We start from the raw sequence: 12404 nt of genomic DNA, 5'->3' as shown, positions 1-12404 counted from the left end.
GAAACCATAAGAACTCATGGCAACAAGAATTTAACTTTTTCATTCTCCTTATGAAACAATAGGAAACGTTTTAAAATCTGTATTAAGAAAGAAGGCAGCAGGAATCAGAGAAGGAAGTAGTCAGAAACTCTGAAATAATGAAGACTAATAGTAGAGCTGTTAAAAAATTTCCTTATTTCAATGATATATGTTCGGTATTTAAAAGCATCATTGTTCAGAGTAAGTTAATTTAATGTGTTCAGCATATTTTTGCATTGCTGTTAAACAAATTCTACTTTGATTCCAGGTGACATAAGAAGATTGCCATCTATTTTGATTACCTAGTACATCCTCAAAAAAACTCATACATAAGGCACAGCACAGTGGAGCAGTGATAATGGTTCTCCTTACAGAAACTTGTCAATAAAAATGGTACCAAGTTTATGGGTAGAATATGTTTCATCTTGCCCATGTTTGGGATCAAATTGTTTTTCTCCTTCCCAGAGTTGGAGAGTCTACTTCCATTTTATATGACTATTCTATTCATTTCTATTTCTGTTAGCTTCCACCATCACAAATAGCCAGTCACATCAGTAAGCTTGGATGAGCCTTTAAGACAGTGGTAAAAAAACATTTCCTATCATGGGAGATGCCATGGTCTCCCACGGATGCCAGTTCTGATGTATTTTCTTTGTTATCTGTGACCTAATGTTTGGGACAGGTTTCAGTTAGCTACAGCAGAATAGACCAGAATAAGGAAAGATTAAACAGTTAATTAATCATCACTGAGCTTTTTTCTTCATTTTCTTAATTAGAAATATTATACTTGTATTTATATGAATGTTTCCTGTTTCTGCAACTTTTTTATATAACTATGTAATGCTAGTTGATGATTGTACTGTTTCAGAGCCTTTGTTTCTACAATTCAAAATCCAGTTTAAAATATAATGATTACTTAATTTTGTATGTGGAAAGAAAACTTCAACAGTGTGAGAGAAGAATACCCTAAAGCTGTAATAACAAGTGAGCAGATGATACAAATTCAGAATGTTTTAATAAAAAGACGTTGAGTATTAAATGTGTCTCTCAGTTGATCGCTCCTGTGCTTAGTGCTGCCACTACTGGAATCGATTGCTCTTGTGATGGTAACTGGTTGCACAGCTAGTACAAAATGGTTGAGGCCAGAATCTAATTTGGTGTTACAGAAGCACCTGGATAGATATCAGCTCCATTATCATCAAGAAGTATAAATCTGTCTTTCTATCTACCATACATTTGTGATTTAGGCATCTTAAGGCACTGTTCTGTGTTGGTTTCTAGAAATCCCATAAATCCTGGAGGCTGGGCCTTGGGTGTTATTCCGTGCTAAAAAAAAAAAAAAAAAAAAAAAAAAGGTTGGTAGGGAGAAATTCTTGGGGAGCAAACAGATCATGGCATACAGTGGGGAAACCTGGTTGGTTTGGCTTGCTGTTGTTGTTGTTGTTGTTGTTGTTGTTCTTAGAATACATATATTCTTGATCTAGTCCAAGAGAGAAAGTTTCTTTATCACATTGGCCCTGAGTACACTGGAGGGAAAGTTGTCCATTCTTGTAGAAAGTTATTTGCACGCCTTGGTCATGTGTCTACATTATAGTAAAAGAGCTCCCTTTTGGATAAAGAAACAATTGGCATTTTACACTGTTTATGTGGCTTACCCATTCTCCTCAGAGGCTGCAACATGTGAGAAAAAGGCTATCATGAAAGGAACCAAACGTATGAGATTGTCAGGCAGATCTACATGAAAAGGGAAAATGGAAGGGAGAGCAGTGGTTGTGTAGGTAAAGAATACAGCACGAGTTCTCTTATTTTCAGCTTATTTGAGCAAAAACAGTTCATCTTTCCTTCAAACCCTGACCATGAAAGTTTGCCATACAAAATGATTGTTCTAACTCTCTTCGTATATCTTAATCAGTGAGGTCACAAGCCTCGACAGTCCATAGTCCTACAGTCAAATCAAGGAGTTTTTCATGAGTTCCCAGGAAGCTGTATTTTTCTTTCTGTTTCTGCCTCTATTTCTACATTCTACTGGATGGGAGGAGGTGGGAGAGGGTGGGGGCAGGACTCAGATATTGAAATTCTGCTGTCAAAGCTTTTCAGAAGTCTAATGAACTGACATGTGAACTATGTTATGTTTGATTTAGGAGAATGCAACACAGAAAACAGGAGAAACAGAGGTGAGCTTGAAGCACGCCCAGACATTCTTCAGATTGCTTTCTTTCAGCCCATATACTAAATTAATGAAAATCTGCAGTCACACAAATGTCGACTTGGACATTACTTAAAGCAGTTCAGGGAGCTCTGTTTAAAACACGTATTCTGAGAGTGGTTGTTTGGAAAGCAGAAAAGCCAGTTTTCTAAGATGTAATCTTAACATGGGTGAACAAAGGAAAATTGTGTGACTGTTTTGGTAGTTTTTTTGTTGCACTCTCTCTGTGGATGCTTGAAAAGGAATATTTCTTGACACATCCCCAACCCTTTTTTTCCCCCCCCTTGAAAATTTCTTTGAGGAAAAAGCATGCAAAAAACTGACAGCAAATGAACGACAGACTGATTTGATACATATCTTCTCATTCACTGCTTTCACTTTAAACACACTCCTTTCTTGGAGAAGAGTATTTTTTCAAGAGAGACTTATCAGAAAATACAGCCTACATACATGAATTCTGTGATTAAAACCATTGATACATTTTGTTTGTGATTTGCCTGCAATTCAGTGGAATGTGAGAATTTTATAGAACGGGGCTCATTGTTTCATTCAGGTGCCATGTCTCTGTAATGCAATGCAAAGCTTTTTCAATTGCAAACTGTAACTGAATTGTCAGATGATAATAAAAACATGCAAATCTATTGGAAGAGTGGAGGAAAAGCCTTTCCTTTCTCACTTGACGTGCTCTGAAGTGCAGTTGTAGCAGTCATTCAGGTCTGAGCATTCATGCATGCACACTGAGCTCCAGATCCACAATTAATTCCCATTTCCACCTCCCCCACAGCCTGGGCTGACTAGTGTTTGGGCCGCTCAACATCAGTGCTTTGATATGCTCAATGCCTTGGGCTGAAGCCACAGCTGCTCTGCCAATAACTTTGGGGATAGAGAGAGAGGAATCAGTGCTGCAGCCACCAAATCTGAGATATTGCTCAGCCCCATGCTCAAAGGCCCCCATCAGCTGACAGCCTCCTGCTCTTCAAAAATGGCAGCCCAAATGCAGGCCCAAAGGAGAACCACAAACGCAGAGTGGAGCTGATTGAAAGAGCCTTAATGAGTGAGCCATGCCTCATTCTGGTCTAGGCTTCTTTCATATCACCTCAAAATCATAGAATCACAGAATCATAGAATCATTAGGGATGGAAAAGACATCCAAGATCATCTAGTCCAAGCTTCAACCCATCACCACCGTGCCCACTAAGCATGTCCCTCAGTGCCATATCTACACATTTATTGAAAATAAGTTATTTTCTCTTTACTTGCTGTAAAATGTTGTCACTTTGTAAATTGAGTTTCCATGCCCAAAGCATCCAGCTTTATCTGACCCAGAACAGCGCTGGGCTACATGTCAGAAAGATGGAACTCAACATCTGATTTACCTGCTCTGACTACTCAGATCTTATGTGGAAGCTCACAAACATACTGAAACTCATCAGTGAAAACCATGCAATGTTAAAGCAGTTATGGCAAACTTTTAAATCAGTTTAGAACATAAAGTCAACATTTATTTTATCCCTTAGCAATCTGAAGTAGTTTCCATTAACTCTGAATCATAAATTTCTTTCCATCTAAACACATCTTCCTTTCTGTAACAGTAAAGCTTTTCTTCAGAAGCAAGTCCTGGAGCACAGAAGTGTGTTGTTTGCAGAGAATCTCTATTTCTACTCTGAACTGAGGAAAGTGTAAGAGATATGCTATATGAGCTCAGAGTCATATTCCCAAAGTAAAAGCTGAAGCTAATGTAGAAGTATGCATATCCTTACACTGTTAAATTTGTCTTCAAACAATTCATAGAAATATCACTTAAAATAAACCACAAACAAAACCATAGCTTTGGGAAAGATTGAGATCATGCTAATTATAGACCACACTGACTGTCTTCATTTCCATTCTAAAGAGAGATTTATTAACAAGGCAATCAGATTTCAATAAACACAAAAGAGATTTATTTTATGTTTTATGTCCTTCTTGTTTTATGTCTGAGGGTCCTGTGGGGCAGAAAAATAAAGCTGATGCAAGATAACTTGTCCTTCAAACGAACATTCTCATTCAGTCCCTTTTTAGGAACTTATCTGAGTTTCAGAGGCAACAAATACTTTGGTTTGCTATAGGTCACACTTACAAACTGAGAATCTCATCGACAGCTGTTTGAAGTTAATGTGTTGTTTTTTTTTTCCCCTGGATATTCACTCAGGCCATGTTATAGATGACACTGAGTGTCCATGAGGAAAAGTTATTTGAGACAAGGGGAATTTGGCTGGCCTTGATGTTTCTCATTCTCAAAAGCAAGGACACCAACCTGTCACCAAACAAAATGTGTCCCTCACTCTCAAACATGTAGTGACAGTACAACTTAATATATATATTTTTTTCCACTAGAGTGAATCAGATTCATGTAATGTGACTTCAGACACCATCAAGTTAAAGCCTCCGGGATGGTAACAAGCTCAAAGAATAGTGATTAATATTTCCAAGCTCCCTTTGCAGAAAGGGGATATCTAGCTGCTAACGTCAGTGCAAACTAGAGTCATTCAGCTTTGCAGTCACTATTTCAGGATGAATTTGCATGTTCCTGAGGCCTCAGTGACTGCATTGATTCAATTGTTCTCAATTACTTTGGGGGCTTAGACTCCCATTATATGTAGAAATGATATATAGACACCAGAATACAGGTGTTTTGGTGCATGTGTTGGTCCCACTCATAGTCTTAGTTGGTGTTTCTCTATTAAATAAGTAGAAATTCCTCTGGTGTTAACTTAGTCTTTCTTAGAAGCAGAGAGATTAATTACGTCTACTGATTATCAGAAAACATAGGCATGGCTTAGCCTAGGTAACTGGTCTTCAAAAAACTACAGTTAGTTGAATGGAATCCTAACCCCTAAACTTGTGGAAAACTGGATGCTTGAGAATAGATAGAACTAAGAAAACAATGTCCCAGTAACAACAGCCTAGTATCTCCAGCATGATTTCCACTGTCAGCTGCCAACCCCTCTGCTCATTGAAGCCCAGCTTCTTATGCCTCTGTCCCACACAGTCAGCAAAGCCAGAGTCCAACAGAAATGCCTCTGGCATGGGTTGGGCTGGTATGCACGACAGCTGCAGCATTGCCCAACCCCAGGTCCAAGTAAGGTATGTGATACAGAAAAAAATATTTCCATGTATTATAGTGGTGAAGATTTTATCTCTTCTGATGGCATCTATAAAATAATGTGCCAGATTCACAGCATTGCTGCACTGTCCTATTTCTGGCAGTTTAGTTAAGACTGCAGAAAGGTATATGTGAACTACAAGGAAAGAAATAACTCCTGGTTTATATCTGTCTTCATCCGTAAATACTGTATCAAAGATTTTATGGGGATAAATAAACAACATGACACTTCTGATAGCAAAGAACTGTCTGGGATTTTTAGCACTGACAGCCATGCAGAACTATCTAGCAGGTGAATGGTAGGAATGAGTGTTATGCTTGTTCTCAAAATCATTATAGGGATTGTTTAAAAAAAGTAACTGACTTTGAGAGTCATTATAAATATCTATTATTGCTGCAAGAGAGAACTGGGTCTTAGCTTGTTAAATTTTACATATGTTAGGGTGGTTCTCATTCTTTTATGATAATAACTATTTACTTATTTCCTCTGACAACTACTATCAAAGGTTGCATCTGGGTTGGGGTAATCACAAACACAGATTTAGGTGGAGAATGGTTTGAGGGCAACCCTGAGGAGAAGGATTTGGGGGTGTTGGTTGATGAAAGACTCAATATGAGCCAACAGTGTGATCTTGCATTCCAGAAGGCCAACCATATCCTGGGTTGGATCAAGAGAAGTGTGACAAGCAGGTCGAGGGAGGTGATTCTGCCCCTCTACTCTGCTCTTGTGGGACCCCAGCTAGTTCTGAGGCCTCCAGCACAAGAAGGACACCGAGCTTTTGCAGCGGGTCCAGAGAAGGACCATGAAGGTGATCAGAAGGCTGCAGCACCTCCTGTTTGAGGACAGGCTGAGAAAGCTGGGGCTCTTCAGCCTGGAGAAGGGAAGGCGTGGGGGGGACATTACAGTGGCCTTCTAGTACCTGAAGGTGGCCTACAGGAAAACTGGGGAGGGACCTTTTATAAGGGCATGTAGTCAAAGGGAAATGGCTTTAAAGTGGAAGAGGGTAGATTTAGACTAGATATCAGGAAGAAATTATTTACTGTGAGGGTGGTGAGACACAGGAACAGGTTGCCCAGAGAGGCTTCCCTTCCTGGAAGCATTCAAGGCCAGGCTGGATGGGGCTTTGAGCAACCTGGTCTAGTGGGAGGTGTCCCTGCCTATGGCAGGGGGTTGGAACTAGGTGATTTTAAAGGTCCCTTTCAAACCAAACCATTCTGTGATTACGATTATGATTCATAAATTTTGCAGAAGTTACCCATATCTTTTTGTGTGAATATTGTTATAAACAGCATTGTCATCAAATGTTGGTAGTAGGACAATTTAAAATAATCAGACAAATTCACCATGTTCCCACTCTGTGAAGACGGAGTTTGTCTGAATACATCTGCCTGTTTCCGACTCTTGTTATCAAGCTTTTGCCCCTACAGGTGATACTGACAGTAGTAGGACAGCTGTAGGCTGGGCTCCCTCTGAGAAGTCCTTTGAGACAACCTGGACAAAGTGACTCCTAATGACTTGGCAGTGGAAAATATTTTACTATTACTGCCACCTATGAAGCCTGAAATGTCCTCTTGGGGCATAATTTCTTACAGCAAAACACAGAGCTAGCTAAGAATGGAAGACTTTGAGACTAGCAGGAGTGATGGTCAATTACCATGTTACAATAAATGTTGTACTCCAACATGCCAATACATACTACGGAATACAAAAGTAGAAATCAGTTGTAGACTGAACTGCCTGTGCTTTTTCAATTATGGTTTGCAGGAGTCCAGCTGAGTGGTAAACAGTTTATCCGTTTTCCCAGAACAGGCTTAGTGCTATGCTAAATTCTAGCACTGCGGGGAAGGGGATAGGTCTCCAGATTTACCAGAATTCCCTCTGTCCTTCCTGTAATTTGCCATTTCCACTTCTGCCCTAATAGTAGGAATAGAAAGTTCTATGGAAATGGCTTTTTTGTGTGTATAAGACAGGGACCCTCACCCCAACTCTTCTCTTCTGGTTCTTCCAAAATCATAAGTATGACCCAACCTATCCTACCCTGGGTATAAAAGAAGCCTGGGAAACACTACTTGGTGTTGAATGTCAGTGAGATATACTTCAGAGGTGAATGAATGCCATCTTGCTTCTGTGTGAAAAGTACTCTTTGCCAGGAAACAGTGTTCTGTTTCCAGGTTTTCATTTAGATTTTTCAGGGGCAATGTGCATAAATGCTACTGCCCTTCACTAGGCAACTTGTTACCAAGCCAGTAGGAACAGGAAAACTTCAATAAAACTTATGTTTTTCTTAAACTCTTTTAAACAGGGTGAAGGACTGGAACACAAGGAAAAGCAGCTCCCTATTGGTGATGATAACGATAAACCATTATGGCTGATGAGCTCAGTGTGGAACTGGAGCGAAAGGACCTGGCTGCTCATCAGACTGAAGGTGCAAGGCATTAAAGGGGATTAAACCAGCACAGCCTCTGCCAGCCTAATCCACTTGGCACCAATGAGCTGTAGGGAGGCCTGTATGCTTTGTGCTTATTGCATTTATAAAGAGGCTTAAAAGAAAAGAACTGGCCAGTTTTGTTGCTATGGAGGCTTTTGTGGTAATTGACTTTTGTGATCCCTTCCATTCCTTTTCTCTTTTTTGTCACCGTTGATTAGAAACTGTGCTCCACTTCAGTTTAATGGCCACAAAACATAGGAAGCTTTTATTCTGTAGTGGAGAATCAGAGGGGCTTGTGAAGATGCTGAGTATGGTCAGAGGGCTGCTTGTGGTACTGCCTTCATTCCAATTCTGATTCTGTTTAGGCAGGTCCAGTTTGTGTAGGCAAAGGAAATCAAGACTGGAGCCCTGTACACTTTTTCAGTATCCAGAAAGCAGCACATTATGAACTCAAAAGTTGCAGTGGTGGTATGCGTCCTACAAGGAGGGAGCAACAAGAGGGGAATGTGTCTTCCACAATTAATTTGTTCCTGATAGAGATGACTTCTGTTCTGAATGTTTAGATGGTTCCTTATCCCAGTCATATGTCTCGTGCTGGAGCCAAAAATGAAAGTCTGCCTGTGTTTAAAAGGAAAAATAAAATATTATTCTGTATAATCTGTGCATAGAGGCAGAGTGCTCCCAGAAAAGGCCCGAGGAGGAGCCAAACTTCAGGTGTGCTTACTTGCCTGGGGAAGAACCTGAGCACCATTGACTATTAAAGAAGTGTGGAGAATTTACAATGAAGTCATCTGTTAGGATACATCCAGCAGTGTTTCCAGAGAGAAACATAAAAGTGTATTGTTTCATCTACAATCAGCAGTGAAAAATATGTAATGTTTTATCTGTTGAATAGTAACTGTAAACAAACTGATTTTTATTTTTATTTTTTTTTTAACACTTAATATTTGGTTACTGATTTGTTTACTACATAAACTTAAAGGGTTCATACTTTTAAATACTTTCAGCAAATACAAAGTGTGTGTTGTTCACTTAACCAGGCTATTGCAAAGAACTGAAACTACAGCATCAGTCCCTACTGATGGAGTAAGATCCCTACAGGACTGGAGTAACACGTTACTTGCAGAGAGGTAATTTTTAGGGATTAATATCACAGGAGCACTGAAGATCTTTCCTCTTTTCACTTTCACTTTTGATGCTTTCTGTCTGAACAGAGTTTTCTGATTAAGTTTTAAAAGGGTGTAATACAAAGCCAGCACATTACATCTTTTGAACAATAAATCTGCTAAAATAAAGCACTGGTTATATTTATAGGTTAAACTGTAGACAAACTATAAAGACAATGAAAAAAAAAAAAGAGAGAGAGAGAGAAAACTAGAGGTAGTGTTTTTAGAGGCAAATCCATTTAAGAGGCTTTCATTTTTCTTTGCTTTTGGTGTAACCACTGTGAATGTCAAGATAAGAGATCATTAGACCTACATCAACATGTGGCATAAGGGCTGCTCTTCTGTAGCACATCAAGCATGCAATAACCCGACCGAAATTCCCACAGAGGTGAAACAATAGCCTCCTGTTTGTAGCTGCCTCCGGTTCATTTAGTAGAAAATGTATAACCCAAGTTTTATCAGATTCAGCTATAAAGACGAGGTGCTCAATATTTCCTGTGCAAAGTAGAGTTCTTTGATCCATTATCCTGCTAATTACCAATGAGGTTGACCTCTTCCTGGATTTAACTGCTCTTGTTCGTTTTCTTCTGGCTCCCTGTATTTGCTTAATTAGACACAACTATGAATGCTCCCACAGTTCAAGCCATCCTGAAGCACTCTGGCTTGTTTGTGCAGATCCTTCACCCTCTGAGCGGAGAGTCAGACTCACTCAAGGACAGAATTCAAAGGCTAGTGAAGTGAAGGGGAGAATATAAGTCAAATGACCAGGCCCCAGCATGTAAACAAAACCCAGTATGAGTCCATGGAGTGTGACTGGAGCCAGGCCAATTTGTACCTGCAGGAAATTTGGCCCAGAAGTTTACCTTCTAATTTTCAATTCATTCTAGCATCATTTGTGTAATGAAAGTAAGAAAGACAGAATCTGTTCCTGCACCAGGAGCACGTGTGTGACGTGCTTAGGAAGAAAGTGCTTCATCATCTTTGATGGTGGTTCTTTGCAAGATACATATGTGAAACTTTTTTAGTGAAATTATTTTTCAGAATATTTATGGCTACTTTTTAATGTGTTGACTTGTGGACAGATGATTAGGAAGGGACACTGAAAGATGTTATAGTCCCTGTCCCAGCCTCAAGGAAAGTACAGCTTTTTCTGTATAATACTTGACATATTTCCATGTACTCTGACATTTTTCTACCCTACTTTTAAAAACCATGATAGAAAACCCCTTCATCTTTAGCAATATATTTCTTTGCTTTCTTGTGCTACCAGCTAGTTTTTTTCCTCACTAGTGTCTTTGTCTCCATAGCTGCAGTGTAAGCCCATTAGCTGCTATCTTCCCACTGGATATGAAGAATTATATATTCCTTTTTTCCTTCCTTCCTTCCTTCCTTCCTTCCTTCCTTCCTTCCTTCCTTCCTTCCTTCCTTCCTTCCTTCCTTCCTTCCTTCCTTCCTTCCTTCCTTCCTTCCTTCCTTCCTTCCTTCCTTCCCTTCCTTCCTTCCTTCCCTTCCTTCCTTCCTTCCTTTCATTAATATATATATATCCTGCAATGCATTTGACAATTCTTATCATGTCTTCCTATGTTCTTGTTTTCCTAGACTAAACAAACTTCTCAAAATCATCTTTGTTTCTATCTATCCTGACAGTGTGGAGGATGAATCTGTAGGACCTTGGTGAAGCTGGGACAGACCAAATCCCTCAGGTGAATGTAGAGGCTTTGTCATCAGTGGGAAACAGAAGGAGCTGCTCCTCAGTGTTGAATCTGTCTGCTAAAACCTATAGATGATCTGTCCTAGCTATAGACTGATAGCTAGCTCATTTTGCTGTGGCTCATGGAGGAGTCACATTGCTTTCTCCTTCTAATATTCATCAGGGCCCTGGACAATCTTCAGAGGTGTAGGAAGGCAGAATGCCTTGTGGAAAGACTTTATCAGTTTGCACCCTCTTAAACAAGGCACAGTAATGGGGAGGAGTATACAAGGAGTGACTTTTTAATGTTCACCAACACTGAAGGACCAGAGGGAGGTAGAATCCATCTCTCTCCATGATGGAGGCACCTACGCTGGTCAGTCCTGCAATCAGAAATTGGAAGGGTTGTGTCGTGTTTCATTTCAGAGATGGACTGTGAGAAATCCTTCTCCAATTATATTCTGAAAGTGAAAATCTGAGATGGAGCTATTATGGCTAAACCTACATTTTACTGGCTGGGAGGGAGGATCAGAAGATAGGGAGTGGAAGAGGAGAGGAGGAAAACAGAATGCCTGATGTCTTTTTCTGTTTTGTTTTATGTCCTAGATCTGCTTAGACACACTGAAGATGAATATCTCCTTTGAGAATAAGATACAGGATACATATTTTGGAACATCTCCCTTCATTAAAGATTACATTATGTTTTTGTTATCAGACTTTCTTGGTGCTGGCAAAATAAAATGTATTTAATCTGCATACAGTTCTGTGTGTGAATTTATTCTAGAGAAGATCTTTTCTCCAGACTTGGGATATAGCAAAGGCTGAGGGTTAAAAATTGAGTGTTTGAACATGTCCAAAGTACTCCTCTGGTTCACTGGTGTACAGTATCTCAGAGTGAAAGCATGGAAAACTTCATAGTTGGCCTCAGTCAGAATTTGTAGTGATTTTTTTCCCTCTGACTAAGGTGCAGAGATTATTTCAAATGTGCTATTTAGTTTATTCTTGTTTTAGGGAATCCTTCTGTTTTGTCACAGCATGTGCTAGCTTTTTTTTTTTTTTTTTGTGAGTTTGTGAGTTTTTCAAAGTGTGTAAAATTTGCTGGAAAACAAAATTACGTGTAAGGTTTTACTGTGTGCCTGACAGACATGCTAAGACATGGAATTCAGAGGACAACTCACTTCCAGTAACAGCTTCTAAAATGCACATCTCTTTTCATTGACTGACCCCAGAGCTTATAAGACATTCCTTTAGATGTGCCTTGTTCATTTTTTTTTTTGTAATTTTCACATCAGGAATGGAGTACATGTCATCACCCATATGTTACCAGCAGACAGTCAAATACCAGGCAAATTCCAAAACGGCAGCATAAAGCCATACAGTGCACATGTAGGCATAGCCTCTGCATTTTCCTGTCTGCAGAAGCCTTCCTGTCCTGGGGAATTTGGCATATCAGACATTGCCAACCCTCAGATTTCAGAGAACATAGTCTGTGCTTATCAGCAACCTTAATTAAAGTATGCCATGGCTCATGGAACAGCTACAGATGTCTTACTGTGGCTTAGTGGGTCACAGGCACCCAATGAAATTACTGATCCAGGCAGTGCTTTCCTGTGCTAGCCATGAGTTGGTGAAAACTAAGTGCCTTTACTTCTTCTGGGGAAAAAATAAATGAAGAAGCTATTTTGCACTTTCAAAGCTCAGTTCACTGAAGTGAGTCATTAATGCTTCAACTGTCATTGGGAACAGGAGA

General features: G+C 39.7%; 1 long non-coding RNA gene across 1 annotated transcript in view; it reads left to right on the top strand.

Annotated features, from left to right (window-relative positions):
• LOC112531574 overlaps positions 1-11440 on the top strand; it is a 29300-nt gene extending 17860 nt beyond the window's left edge. Inside the window, exons 2-4 of the long non-coding RNA XR_003073444.2 lie at positions 7673-7795; positions 10612-10667; positions 11261-11440. This is a non-coding gene — a long non-coding RNA (uncharacterized LOC112531574). The remainder of the gene's footprint in view (positions 1-7672; positions 7796-10611; positions 10668-11260) is intronic.
• The last annotated feature ends 964 nt before the right edge of the window (positions 11441-12404 follow it).

This window comes from Gallus gallus, chromosome 1 (genome assembly GCF_016699485.2).
Source record: "Gallus gallus isolate bGalGal1 chromosome 1, bGalGal1.mat.broiler.GRCg7b, whole genome shotgun sequence".
In the NCBI taxonomy this organism is placed as follows: Eukaryota; Metazoa; Chordata; class Aves; order Galliformes; family Phasianidae; genus Gallus; species Gallus gallus.
Note: the sequence above shows the minus strand (reverse complement) of the source record. Positions and strands in the feature narration are given on the sequence as shown.